Here is a 15,875-nt window from a genome sequence, read left to right on the forward strand (position 1 = left end):
CAGGTACTTTTGTAGCGGCTAACAAACGGAGTTCGAATATGACGACAGACCAACGCATTAAGCAGTGTTGCCAATTAGCAACTTCGTGGCTATATTTAGCGACTATTCAGACCCCTCTAGCAACTCTTTTTCAAAAAGGGGACTAGCGACAAATCTAACAACTTTTTCTGGTGTTGCAGACTCGTTCCTACTCTTCTTAACGAGTAGCGCCGTCCCAAAGCACTCACAAGTGGCCCAGTCCTCCCGCAGCTGTCTCTCCCAGCTGCAGATAGAGCAGGAGATGTTAACCCCTCAGCGTCCAGTTTGCACCAGTCTGCAAATGAATTACGCATGCATGAAATCGCTGTTCAGTAGCGGCTCAGAAAAGTACCTACCTTAGGCAGGTACTTCAGTGAGCCGCTACCTGAGCTGTTAACCAGTGGAGTTGGGCGGATCCTCTCTCCCAAGCCACACCCATAGCAGCTCACTAGAGGGAAACGTGTCTAATGTTGTGTGATGCCAAACTACTGCTTCTAGTAGGGGTTGATGGAATTGCCTCGAGTAGCGTTCCATTGTATTTTTCTTGGTAGAAGGTCAGACTTCTTTTCGAGTTGACAGATGTCTGGAACTCAGCTTAAAAGCCTTAAACACTATTCGAGTCTGGGAACATTTGTAGCTATCCTCCTGACACACTGTGCTTACTCATAATGTGCAAGTGCACCAGTAGGCACTGTTGCATTTACCTAACCTGAACACTCAGTATATAAAGAAGAAGCACAAACTCCTTTCAGCCCTGGAGCAATATACTTTTTCAGTAGGTACACGATGCATGATGTTGACGTGTATTCAACATTTTAGAGGTCTGAGCTGCTAAGAGCTGTCTTGTCTGTTTTCTTTGTGCAAAGATGTTGAAGAGGCATGTTTTAGTTTAAAAGGGGTCCATCATAAAGGATCTCACCTTAGACAAGGTCAGTTGGCAGATAGAGGCTGATAACGATCAAAATGAGTGAGAGATTGTGGAGGATACTGGTGAAGAATAAAGACAAGAAGAAGGCAGGGCATTTTAATTAAATGAATTTGGGGAGAGAGAAAAAAAAACCCAGTGACCTACCCCAGACAGGCGGAGAGAGAATTAGTCAACCTTTTCTCTTATAAGTTCTAATTTGTTTGCTAAAAGAAAGAGGACGGAGGGAAACGGTATAAGAGAGATGAGCATCGGGCTGCGTAATGAGAACAACACATCATCATCAGCTCACCTCACATCACTTCCCTCAGCCACCTGAGGACACGACACACACACACGCAAACTCATGAAGCGCCATCTGCTCTGCTGCCCGGTGTCAACACTCTGCTCCGTGCACACAAACACACACACATCCAGTAACCCTTGGTTCAGTGTGCACCCTAACCCAATTCATTGACAGTTGGTGTTTGTCTATTAGAGGTGGAAGAGGTGGCTTACCCTCGTGCAATATCAACTGCTGCCAAAGTCTGCAGGAACTCTCATTTTGTAAATCACTTTAAACAGAAGCTGAAATTTAAATATTGAACATGAGACTTTTAATCACTTGCCCTTCCCCAGCTTTCAGCTCACAATGATGAACCACTTTGAGGTGTGTGTGTGCGTGTTTGTGGGTGTGCAGCCCAGCTTCAAGGACACAGATGATCCTATTGACAGTCTCAGAGAGAGAAAGACAGGCAGAAGGGAGATACAGCAGGGTTAATGGCTGATTCATCTTGTCTTTGAAGTGCTCTTCATTCAGTTCATATGGAGAATCTCCTCCCAGATGAAAGTGGAGTTGAGCTTGAGAGGAAAGTGGAAAGTGAAGTTGAGAGGCGTTTTTGATGGAGGCATCTATTTGACAGGGTCATAGTTCCTCCTCTTTTATTTCCATTTGTGGCCTGTCACTCACGCTTTCATTTCCTGTCCGCCTGTTTACCTGCCTCACCTGTCTGCAGGTCACTCTCTCTGCTATACAAATTTTATTCATTTTAGTCGGCTGGCAGACTGTGCACAAGAAAAGTTTGTAGTGTGATTTTCTTCCCATACGCAAACACACTCATTCATGCCTGTCTGTCTGTCATGCTGTTTAACTCTCCACAATGGTCGGCCCACTTTGCAATGCTAACCGGCCTTCGCGTGCCAAAGAGAAACATTACACAGCTGCTCCCCGCCACGCTGGCAGACATCACCCACACTCAGGTTTTAATTTCTCCCCTAGATACCGCAGGCATCAGAGTCCACATTTGTTTGTGTGCGTGTGTGCGAGACAGGGAGGAAACCATGTGTTTGTTTTTTAAGCCAGCGAAAGATTTGCCAACCACCCACCCGGCCCTAACTGTCTTCAATCACAATTAAAATCCATGTAAACATGCTAATGTTATTCCAGAGCTGATAAAACATCTATGCATCTGGTGTGTCATGTTGAGGTTCTGGACCACACTGGGACAAATATGTAAATATTATAAAAAACACTTAGAATTACAGAGGATCCAGTTAAACATATCAAACAGGTGTCAGGCAGCCAGTACGGAAACATAAGTATTAAAAAAAATATTATTCAGCTCTTAGAAGATTGTATAACAACTCCTTTCAATCTCAGCTTGAAAAAGAAGTCCTGATACTGCTTAGTAACGTGTTATGTTTATGTTTATGTTTATAAGTTTTTCAGCTCATATCACAGACATCAAATCTGTCTTAAACATTTTGACTCAGAGTTGTATGAGACTCTATGGAGTAGGACTGCAAAATTCCAGGAATTTAGAAGTTGGGAACTTTTCAATTTTAAAGTATTAACTGGAATTTACGGGAATGAACAGGACTAAACAGGGAACTTAAATATAGTTGAGGAAAATATATTTTAGCATAATCTTCACTAAAACAACCATAGGTGAGTAATATTTAAGTGTTGTTCAATGAAAGAATTAAGATTTTAATATATTTTTTTAATATTTCTAAAAATTCCCCAGCTTAACTTCCCATGCAAGGTTTCTGGAAATTTACTTGCAATTTTCCACCCCTTTGCAACCCTAGTCTGAGGTCAAGGGGTGGGACTTAGCGAAGGGTCAGTTACTACAGCACTAGAGGGGAGAATGGTTTATGAAGAGCGTCTGTACTATTTCTCTTCCTCTTCCATTTCCTCTTCATATCTCCGTTGGTGGTTCAGGAAAGCGAGCATTTAATCCCTAAATGTATTTACACTTGGGTTTAAAGTTTTAAGAGTCCTACATCGATTCGGTGTATAAAAATGATTTACAGTATCTGCAGAGGGATTTATCAACCTGCCACATGTGAATGTGAAGTTTCAGCCCAAGTGAGAAAGGCGGCCTTGTTGATGACTTTACTTACACTAATGAATCTATTAAATTTGGTTCCTTAATGAGCTATTGTTTTCCGTCTTTTCTGAAGCAGGTGTGGTTGCTTTTCGTTAATACACTGTGTGCAGGAACACAATTAACTGGCAGACAGACACACAGAGCAGCTGCTGCTCGAGCATCTTGCATTTAATTGTGTGATGATGTGTGTGAGGTAAACTGTAAGTATTTTGACTTACATTTGCATGTCATAGAAGCTGTGTGCGGAAAAGAGAAAAAAGAAGATGTTTATACTGGGAAGGGGAAGATGAGAGTCGAGGAAATCAAGCAGGGTGTGAATAAGAAAAGAAGAATAAAAGAGAAAGTAGTCAGAAAAAATGTGAGTATGTGAGTGAAAATAAGATAAGAGAGCAGGACAGAAACAGAAGTGTGAGACAAGAGGAGCAGGAGGGAATAAGGGATGGGAGAATGAAGGATGCATCACACTAAACAAACAGAGGTGGAAGTGAAGGGAACAAGGGCCACGAGAGGCGGAAGGAGGGATAGTCAAGGAGAAAAAAAAGCAGGCGAGAGGGAGAGATAGTGAGCTCCCACAGCAGGTAAACACAGACACGGTGAGGAAGGGAAGAAGAAGAGATAGTAAACCTCCTCCAGCAGGACTAAAAAGTTATAATGAGAGACAGTTGGGAAGGTGTTGAGGGATGGAGAGAATACGGAAAGATAGTGTCTCTCTCTCTCTCTCTTTCTGTCTGGCTGGTTGGGATGCTAACTATGTTGGCTCCTCCAGGACCAAAACACAGGTATCTTGGAGTAAACACAATTAATGAGGGATGATGGAGGAGAGAAGGAGTGAATGAAAGAGGGACGGATGGAGCAGCAGAGACAGGACACACTTTCTTTATCAGATATTTTGTTTCTTTTTCTCCCTGTTTCTCTTTTTGTGTCGCTTTTCTCACTATCACTTGCTCTCTTTTCCCCCCTCTATTTTTCCAGCACTCAAGCGGTGGTTAGTGGGTGGCAAACGTAGATGGAGGAGTGGGTTGGCAGTCCTGTGGTGCTGACAGCTCCTGATAGAGCTGTTCTAATGGGAGCAGATGATGATTGACGGCCACGCAGCGAGCTGACAGCACATAAAGGTCACATTAGCTCCCACTGCGATAAATAGAGGAAAAGATGGAGAGAGGCAGAGAGAGAGAGTGAGAGAGAGAGAGAGAGAGAGAGAGAGAGAGGGAGGGAGGGAGGGAGAGAAAGCAGGTGGATGAGACGGAGAGAAGCTGAGAAGGAGCGGGAGTAAAGACAGACAGTCAGGCACACAGACAAAATGTCAAAAAGGCTGGGAAGATGGGTGGGGGGGAATAAAAATAGAAAGACCAAACAGAGGTAGAGAGAAATAACGTTAAACCAATCAGAAAAGCTTGCCAGCACAAGCAGGGGGAAGATTCAAAACAGAGGCAGATAACTTCTCTCTGATTCTTCTGTCTGCTTCAGAGACAATCTGTTGCTCAAATAACGCATAATGCATATTGTTTTCCTATATATACTCCTTCACAAAAGCAGATCTGTTGATCCTTAAGCCTACTATATATATACATGGAAGAATTATTAGACCACCGTTTTTTCTTAAGTTTATTATATTATTAAAAGCTGATATCTAGCCATTTTCCATGGTTTTCTTGGTTTTTATTAAGAAAACCATGGGAAATGACCAGATATCAGCTCTTAAATTAAACTCTTATGAGCTATTTTTGTAGTTATCATTATATTTGTCCAAACAAATGTACCTTTAGTTGTAAAAAGAAATTGAAGAAAAAGGGTGGTATAATAATTTTTTTCATGACTATATATACATGGTAATTCGTCTCATGTATTTAATATGGCTTATTATACCAAAATCTAAGCTCTGCTTGTTAAAAGTTGTGCTGAAGAATAATTTATTTAATTAATTAATTTCTTCAACAGTTTATCAGATAAGTTTGTGTTCTTTGGAGTGATGAGCCCATAGAACTTTTTGCCCAATTCTACATATCTTCAGTTTGATGAAGATTTTTGGTCTATTTTTAACTGTTTTGAGAGTTTTTTTGGCCCACAACCTCACCTCATCAACCTTTTTGCCACGGACTTAAGCATAAAACTGAAGAAACAAGCACACAAAATGTTTTTAAACCCACTGGTACTTGCCTTACAACAACAGGGTTCTGGGTTCGAATCTGGTTCCCTGTGTCAGCGGGGGTTCTCTCCGGGTCCTCCAGCTTCCTCCCACAGTCAGCTTAGGTTTAATTGGTGACCCTAAATTGCCCGCAGGAGTGAATGAGAGCGTGAATGGTTGTCTGTATCTGTGTGTCTTCAGTTGTTTGAATACTCTGCCGACCTGTCCAGATTCACGCGACCCGAGTTAAGATCAACGGTTAAAGATTAAAATAATGAATGTATGATACCTGCCCAGCACCATGGGTAACCAGTGTTTATCATTATAACACATTCTGGCAAATTTAGCTCATAGTAGAAGCTTAAATAAGGAACCAGTGTTGTGCACATTCACACATCATATTCACTACCTCAAAGTTAAGTTCACATATTAAAATACGATAGTTCACGTTCATCATTCACAATACATTTTGAATTAAGTTTACAGTCCTTAAATATGAACTAGCTTACGTTTATCTCTCTCAGGTTTCTTTTATGTAACGCTTCAACTTGATGTGTCGTTTCAGAAAATTTGCATAAAGATTTAGTGACCTTGTTAACTGCAGACTTGAAGCCAATAGCGTCTGTAGTTGCCTGTAGTTACTTACCTTAGTGGTTGGAGTTGATATGAGAATATATTTCAATTTGATTGAAGTAAAATTGAAGGTTTTCAAACACTTTCTCATGTTTTTTTACCCTTTCTTTTGAAGGAGTTAATTTTCAAGAGCGCGTTTTCAATAGAATCTTCAAATAAAACCTCTTATTAGTTTGTGTGTGAGTCTTATCAGGCAGAATAAGTGAGAACACCTGTGTGGCTGTGCAGACTTCATGTTTTTTTTTTATGTGTATTTTAATCCATTGTGTTTGTCGCAGTTACAGCGAGGTCCACATGTTTTTTTTCTCCCACCTAGACCTCAGAAATAAATGTTGTTTTTTTAAAAATAGAAACACTGTGAAGCAAGATTTTTGTTGAGGCTATTTCCCCAGAGGTGTTAATTAATTTCACAATGTGGTAACTTTGTGTTGTTAATCAAATATCCTTTTTTAAAGTCCAGCAATCCCTTGTGGTGGTAATATCTAATTTATCACTTTTGTTCTGCTTGTCAGTATGAGGTAATATTTTTTCTTCGCTTTCTCCTTTTGTCACAGCGAAAAAAAGGTTTCAGTGTTTGTGACAAAATAGATCTTTTTGAACACATGCTGCTTTGAAAACTACCAATTAAAGTGTTTTTAGAAAACTAACGCTAATTAGCGACTTGGCAAAGTTTCCTTGTGTTCAATCCCTTAGTTATTATAATTTAGTTACTTCAAAAACAAACTTTTTTCATGCAGCGTGTCTGTTTTTTCCTGTTTATTCTATTCTAAAATAGATTAAAATGGAGTTCTATCCATACGCACCTACAGAGCAGCTCATTCTATAGCTTCCTCCTCTTCCTATATTTCTTCACCCCTGTTTTACCTTTCTCATGCATATTGTATACTCCAGTTATTCCTGACCGCCCCCCCATAACAGGATCCTGACATTTCCTGATGGATACGGAGACAGCTGCAAAGAGAGTTTACCTCTGCTTCCTCCTACTCCTCCTGCTGCAACTCACCTTCCTCCCTTTTCTCCCCCACATCCTCCCTTGAGTGCAGTGCGAGGACAGAGAGAGACAGATGATGTGTGTGTCTACGTGTGTGTATTTGGAGAGGACGTGTGTGTTTATACAGTGTGTGTTTGTGCGTCTCTCTTCAGGCTGTTTATACTAGTCTGGAGTTTTTCACCGATTCCCCGTATGGCTAGTGTTTTGTCCCACCAGACACACACACACACACACACACACACACACACACACACACACAGACAGACGCACACACAAAAGATGGAGCATCTCATTAATGCTAGTGTGTGTGTGTGTGTGTGTGTGTGTGTGTGTGTGTGTGTGTTCATGGCTGCATTCAGGGCAGAGGAGACAGTAAGTGCACTTGTTGTGGCTGCTTGTATGTGAAAAAGAGAAAAGATGGAGCATTTGTATGCATATCTGTGTTTGAGTGTATGTGTGAAGGAGAGAGACAAAGTATGTGTGATTGTGTGTGTTTCTCACAAAGACTGTGTGTGTGTGTGTGTGTGTGTGTGTGTGTGTGTGTGTGTGTGTGTGTGTTAAATACTGTCAGTGGCCAGATGGTTGTGAAAGCTGCAGCATCATTTTAGAACAAAAGGAGAAGATAAACTTTTCCAGTGTGATGGGATGAGATGTGTGTGTGTGTGTGTGTGTGTTTTGTGTGTGTGTGTGTGTGTGGGAGAGAGAGCTTGTACATGTGTCTAAGTGTTCCTGCCCTTTTATCATTATGAGAACCAATAATCCTCCAAACTCATTTTGCAGGTCATCACTTTGAAAAGGGCACACAGTGAAATTAAAATGAGGGTTAAAGGAAAATTTTGTTTTATTACAGCTAAGGGCTCATTTGCGTATAGGTTCTGTCTCCATTTCTCACGGGTACTATAACATTGTTGTTGCAGCTGAGTCCTACAATCAGACAGGTTGTAAACAAGCAAACACTTTATGTAGCCTATGTAAATAACTTAATATGGAGGTAAAACTTAAGTGAGTGCTTCTGAATTAAAAAAGTATTTGAAGCAGTAAGTTGAAAGAAATGTGTCATTTGTGTAAAGACACTGAGGGTTTGTGTTCACCTTTATGATGGTGACAGCTCTTCTCACCCTGTCTGACTTGTTTTTTTTAGCAATGTCACAGTTGTTAGTGATGTTGTGGTGTTCCAAACAGCAATTAAAGATAGGGTAGGTGTTTTATTGGAAAAGGGAGAAAAAAAACCCACAACAACATTAAATTCCTTGCTAGAATTTTTAAAAAAATGTAGCCCTCCTTTCGCAGCTCATCCCTCTCTTTCCTTGGACCCTAACCTCAGTCATCCTAATTGAGATTGATCCTGATAATGTTATATCGCAGCAATTCTATGAGAATTACAGTCCTGTTTTCTTTGCAAACTTGTGGACCTGCAAAGCCCTTCGAGATGGGATTTGAGGCTCTAGCTATATAAACATAAGCTTGAATAAGCTGCAGCTGTGAGACTTTGGCTGCAGATTGCAGAATGCTATAATATTTGCAACATCAACAATTTTATGCACCATTTTTTGCCTCTTCTGGTGCAAATGTTTTGATTTCTGTAACGGTGAATGCACCAGGTGACAATTCAATGTAAAATAAATATTATTGAATACAGCCTAATGCAGTAAAGCTCTCAGTTATTTTGTATTGCTTTCAAATATGTGTTATCCTGTATTAACAAAGTGCACCTGAATGCACCCTGCCCTGTCAGTGCCCACTGTACAAAGTGGTGTTTACAGGGAAGTTGAGATAGCGTGACAGCAGTAATAAAACGGTGGATAGAATTACAATTAGTCCATTACAAACATCAGTAACTAATGCTTACAGAAACAAGGCTCCTGTCAAAAACTGCAACACTAACTTGCATGCACTCTGTGCCTTATAATTCCACTGCAAAGCCACTGGAATGTCCATTATTTAGAGGCAGATCTCATACACTAGATAGACACAGGAAAGGTTCAGAGTCTAGTTTTCTTATAGACCAATTGAACTTAAATACACTGAAAGATTATTATTGGATTTTAGCCCAATGACACACACACACAAAAACTGCTTACAACAGCTTTAACTTGAATATGTTGTCATTACCAAAAGTATGATAATGGTGCCGAAACAATAAGTTGACTTTCTCTCCTTACAGCTTATCAATTGTGTATAATTGCTGGCTTTCTCAGTGGACTGTTGGTTGGACCAAATCAAATCAATTTGAAGATGCCACCCTGGGTTAGGGGTAAGTTGAGATGTATTTTTTTCTCTACTTTCTCACATTTTGTCAGCGAAAACTATCAATCCACAATTAAATGAATCATAAGTTGCAGCCCAATATTAAAACAAATGGTACTTGGTCCAAGTTCGGAGACTCACAAGAGAGAGAATAATATACAAGAGCCAAATCGATGCAGCAGAAGTTGAAATATCATGATTTTTGCTCCCTCTTATGTGTCAAGCTCCTACAGCTTCCTTAAGGTAACTCAAAGTATTTTACATTAGACCCTCTTGTCTGGTAAATGTCCCTCTCTTTGAAACTCCACGCCCCTTTGGCATTTGGCTGCTATCCCTCGGAGGCCCCCTCTTCACCCTGCTACTTTCTAACATTTCCCTTTTTCATTGCATATTCTACTTTGTCCATCTGTAGCTACACTAACTTGCAAATAGTTCTATATTCATAGTTACACTTGCACTCCCGCATGGCCCCTAAATGTTCTGTACAGGGTCTGTTCTTTGCAGAAGGTTTTCTAGCTTTTATGGTTTGTTTCTATTGAAATAAAGTAGTGTAATTGTTGGTGCATATTAAAAATTAATAATTCGAAACTTAAGGATCCGTATCGACTTTAGAAATCTCCCTTCAGTGCTACAGAAGACAATAAAGTCTGAATTTAAAGTCCCCCCTCCTCTCCAAAAATGTTTTTTGAGTTTTGTTGCTTAATTTGGATGGTTTATCTTAACTGTGCAGAATGATATATGTGTTTGTCACCTTAGATTTGCGTGAAAAAAGTGCATATTTGAGCATGATTTTTTGACATCACAACTAGTTTGGAGCCAGTCAAGGTTGAGTACACAACTCACCAAAGTGTGATATAGAAACTTGAACTGCACACACACTGAGGACTGGACTTTTCACTGAAGTATAAGACACTTTGCTTCTAGCTGTTAAACTTTTGAAATTTCAATATTTATGGATTCTTGAAGGAGTAGCTGATCTTTTAACATCATATCAGACACAGACTCTTCAAAGCTTAGCATTTTATATGTTAAAATATATCTTTAAACAGTGTTGTACCGACTATACAAGAGCCAGGTTGTATAAAACCAAAATTTCCTTTCAGTGAATCAGTACAAAACCTGCTCCCTAAAGAGATCGCTACATGTGCACGTCTCTATGTCAGCGTATGCGTGTGTGCACTAAAATGAAGTAATGACTTTATAGAGCATTTTTCATCTGCACAACTCCATTTTCCATGATGAATGTGTTCCCATTGTTCCATACGCAGGGTCACTTTAGCTAATTTATAGAGATAAAATAGCCTGATCTTGCAAATGCACAGATAATGAAGTAACAAGGAGGAAGGTTGAATCAAAGAGGGAAAGAACAAATCGATGTGGTTTGTGGTCTCTCTCTCCATAACCCAACCCAATTGTGCAACCATGCTCAGCCATACTTTCTTGTTCATGTGTGTACATATGTATAGATTTGGAATATAAGCCAGTGGACATGTGGCTGCATAGTTAACCGGCTCCTTGGAGAGTTAATGTAAAGATAAATCCCAGGCAGCGGTGCACACGCTGTATGAAGGGCAGCGGTGAGCGCATTATCATAAATAGTGTTGAAACGGAACAGTAAGAGTCTCTGCCAGAGATCCTAAATCTTCCCACTGTTTGTTTGTGTGGAGATAAACTGTAATGCATAAGCTTCCCCTTCGATTCCTGTTGAGGTTCGGTGTTTTAATGCACGCTTTTTCTGCCATTTATGAGTTTTAGCGTTTAGAAAGTGACATATTTAGGAAAGTGGGTATATTTTGTTTGATCTCTTTGATATTTGAAGTTGCTTTACAGTTAGGGTTGAATAAAGGTTAGTGTGAGATTAGGGTAAGTATTAAGATCAGTGAGGTTTAGGAATAAAGTACATGGAGAGCCCTCACAAGAGTACAAAGTCAAGGGTATACAGCTGTTTATGCTGTGTGTGGATCTCTATTGTTATTAAATATTCCATGCATTTAATACATAATCAAGTGTTTTGTATTAACAGACACTTTAAGACTAAGTACTTTTTACACAAATGTGTATTTTATCTTTTGGTCCCTTGGTGTTTTTGCAGTTTTCTCCCCTCCATGTGATGATGCAATTATTTAGAATTAACACTGCGTTGGACTTGCTTGAGTTATTGTCCTTTAAGGAATATTCATGAGGCGGAAAAAGTCTTTATCCCTCATTTGATTTAAGTACTGCCAGCCGCAACAGAAACTACACCGCCAAAAGCTCATTAAAAATGCTGAGTCATTTCTGGTTGGAGGGGCGCGAAAAGGCTGAGTCGGCAGAATGCTGTGCTGCTGCAGATTTGTGCCCATGAGGTTGACGAACCTATACTACCTTTTCTTTGTTGTTATACCCTAATTTCCCTGTCAATCCTATCAGACCTGTGATGTGTGTACTAGATAAATCTGTACAGTACAGTATCTTCTTTTTCTTGAGCTGAATTTACTATCAGAAACATAATGTTTATGTCTAGAAAAAAGCTGTTGCTGCTGTAGCCTTGTCACTGACTCAGTGTATAAAGATATGTTGATCATGATGTTGGTTATAGTGATGGCCTGCAGGAAGAAGTTTGATGTGAAAAATCTGCACTGATATTACCTTACATTACTTGGATTACACTTTTGTATTGTAAATGATTAGATTGATTCCAGAGTGAGTTCTTCCTTGATTTAAAATCTAATTTTTAAAGCATTTCCCCCAGCGGACTCTTACCCCGGACTCTCCCAGAGAATTTGCCTGCATGTCTGTTATCTTTTTCACCCCTTATGAGTTTGCATCCCTGAAACTAACCTTGAAGTCTGCTGACTCTTGCTTCATATTTACTGTACAGCAGTGGTGGAAGAAGTATTCAGATCCTCTACAAATTACTCCACTACAAGTAAAAGTCCTGCATTCAAAAGCTTTTATAAATTAAAGTACAAACATATCAGCATCAGAATGCACTTAAAGTATCAACATACTAATTATGCAGAATGGACCCACTCAGATTGTTATTTTCATTCATTCATCATCCTTAACCGCTTATCCACACTCAGGTCACAGGGGGCTGGAGCCGATCCCAGCTGACATTGGGCGAGAGGCGGTGAACACCCTGGACAGGTCTATCACATATAGACAGACAATCCACTCTCATTCACACCTACGGGCAATTTAGAGTCACCAATTAAACCTAAGTGCATGTTTTTTGGACTGTGGGAGGAAGCCGGAGTACCTGGTGAGAACCCACGCTGACACGGGGAGAACATGCAAACTCCACACAGAAGAGCTGCATGCCGGAGTCAAACCGGCAACTCTTTCTTTGAAGCAAGAATGCTAACGAGCACATCACCAACATTTTATTATTGATGCATTTATAAGACTATGATTACTATTGTGAAGTTTAATTTATAAAAATGCATAATCTTTTTTTAATGGACCACATGTTTTGCAAATTTTGACCTAAAAAGAAGCTAAATGTAAAAAGTTCAATATTTGCCTTTAAAATGTAGGAGAAAAAGTATAAACTTAGAAAAATGGAAATACTCAAGTAAAGTGCAAGTACCTCAAAATTTTACTGAAGTACAGTTCATGACTACATATTCTCTCATCCAACTCTTTTGGAGAAAGTGAATAAATACATTTCTCAAATGTCAAACCAAAATATAACAGTTTCAAAGGTTAAAGAGTTAAAGTAGAAATTTTCCATGGCTTCACTTTTTAAAGTTGTCAAACTTAATTAATTGCCGTGTTTCCCTCTTGAGGTAATTCTGACTAATGAATTGCTCTGGCAGGTGCAAAATGGAGGAGAATTTAATAGCAGCAATTCAAAGCTGCCCTGTACAGCTGAGTCTGGCGGCTCCAAACTAATTCTGTTTGCTTGTATCCATTGGGTTAGTTAATGGGAAGCACTGAAAAGCTTTTATTGATTATTTTCTGGTCATATTGCTATTTAATTTGGTCCTGCTCACTCTGTATTCAGGTGGGAGTAAAGTAATAGTATAAAAGGTATTTTCAAAAGATAAAAAAAAAAAAAAAATCTGTTCAAGTGCTCTACAAAGATGCAATCAGAGCCTCTTCACACATCCGCCATCAGCGAGCAGCATGGAGTGGCGAGGGGTCAGGCTTTGGTTTGATGTTTATGTAATGAATGGAAGTCAGCGGAGTGTCATCAGCGTAAAAACAAACGCTGCAGAAAAAGACGCGTGGAGCGAAGGAAGGGGTCAGCTTTGATAGGTGTCAGAGAGTCAACTGTGAGGCCTCTCCTCTCGCAGCCGCTATCGATTGGAGCGAGGGAGAGAGGGGGGAAAGAGAAGAGAGAGAGAAAGGACTGATAAAAGAGGAAGGGGCTTGTGTCTTAGGTGAGGAGTGGAGGTGAAAGAGAGAGGCAGCGGATAAGGCAACATGTTAAAAAAAAGTCAGACTGAAAGAGGATCTGACGGAGAGGGCCGGGATGAGAGATGAAAGGACACGGGGGGAGAGAACGAGTGGATTTGGCAGCTGAAAAAAAGAGGTGAAATGAAGTTCATGGGGGAAGAAACTGAGTCTCTTATACTTCTGTAATTATCTGTTTCACTTTGCTGTTCTCGCTCCCGTAGAGAACACGTCTCTATTCTCGCCTCCCACATGCTTCCATTCTACTTTTCCCCAATTTTTTGCAGATTTTTCTCACTTCTCCTTTCATCTTCTCTTTGTCTCTCTCACACACTCTCGGCCCGCCACTCAACACACACTCACACACCTTTTGAATGTGCCCTAATCTCCTGGACATGTTGGAGCATTAGATGAGCTCACAGAGTGAATGTCAGCCAAAATAAACACGACCCTCGGTCGTCAAACAAGGCATATTATTAACGGTTTGCTCTTTCACTACATCCTCTGTATCTCCGTCAGACGGTCGCACACACATTCACAAATCATTGTCTTTTTCTGTCAATTTCCCCACTGTCAGGCATCGCTTTAGAATAACCCTCTCACAACAAAACACCTTTGTCTCCCTTTGGTCTGCCTGTTTGAATAGTGTTATTTGTCATGTTTGTGCATGTTTTTATGTTGTTTATTCTGTTTTATCTGGAGAGAAAAGTGTTCAGTTTTTGTGCGTAAATCTGAGTGTGTGTGCGAGAGAGACGGGCAGACAATAACACTGTCAGAAGGAAAAAAACGACCAGCAGTGAGTGAAAAAGAGACGGGGTGGGGTGGCGAGGGGAGGAGGCTGAGGTATAAACGGCAGTAGTAGTTGAGGAGGGGAAATTAAAAAGGCAGAGGAGAGCTATCAGAGAGCCTTTTAATTAGCCATCCCGTTTATCACCGTCGGCAAACCGAGCCAAGGTGCCGTCTGTTGTCGTGTCAGGAGAAAGTCGGAAAAGCACTTTTCTCTGAGGCAGCAGGCATGAAGGAGAGACAGGAGATGAAAGAGGCCGAGACGGGAGAGAGACAGAGGAGGGGAGTCGAGAGAAAGAGATTCACAGATTTAAAGGAGGTCTTATTTATTATATAATAAACATATTCAGTGAACATGTCACTGTATATAAATATGATATGAATATATGCATAAAATAAACGAATAGAGTATGGTATGTGTTCTAGCTTGACAGCCAGAGACACATCAATATTATACTTTTGGACGAAAATGAGAACAAATGCTGTGATACTTACAGCAATAAATCAAAGGGGACATATCATGAAAAATTCACTTTTCACTGCTTGTGTGTACACTTTGATCTTGAGTGTCTACCAACCCAAAAACTGTGAATTAAGGCATCAGAAAATGTGATTTAACAAGCAATTCAGATTTGGCTCGTGCATGCTTATTAGAATATCTGAGTGCCTTAGCCCACAGCTTGAGCACATGGAGATATGGCTCCTTCTCTGCCAGAAGCTTTAGTCTTAGTAGTAGTAGTACAATGTTTACTCTTTGCTGCATTTTTATTCAATAGTTATCTCTAACTCCAGTTTCCCCCTCAGATTTCCCCTTAAGTTTAGCTTAATAAAGTTGTTAAATTGCATTTTATTTCTGACAGTAATGAACAAGACACAGTGTCTGTCATGTTGCCGAAGCTCAATAAGTTAAAAACCATGTTTTATGGTTGCATCATGGACAGATTTTATATATCTGCTGCCTTATTTCAGACTGGGGCTGCAACTAACAACTGTTCTGATAGTCGATTAGTCACCGATTATTGAAATGTTTCGTCGACTAATTGGATAATTAATTGCACTACTACTTAGTGGCTCTTATTTAGCTGTCAAGCTTTTAGATTTGGTTGGAGGTTCTTTTAAGCAACTATCAATAGGTTTAGAAACAGGTTTGGATAAATAATGTGCTTTTAAGGTGAGCTGAGAGGAGCTTTAACCCACTGATAGATTTTATAGACGTTTAAGCTCCGCCTCCTTCTGTGGGGAAAACAAACCATCACTCTCCATTGACTTTGTATTGAAAGACGGTGCATCCTTGACACTTTTTTCTGCTAGCAAAAAACAGAAAAATGGTCAAAAGCTGCTGTAGGGTATAATGTACTACCAACAAGTTAAAGAACCCAGAATTAAGTTTTTACAAAC

The sequence above is a fragment of the Centropristis striata genome, chromosome 14, assembly GCF_030273125.1.
Source record: "Centropristis striata isolate RG_2023a ecotype Rhode Island chromosome 14, C.striata_1.0, whole genome shotgun sequence".
NCBI classification, from domain to species: domain Eukaryota; kingdom Metazoa; phylum Chordata; class Actinopteri; order Perciformes; family Serranidae; genus Centropristis; species Centropristis striata.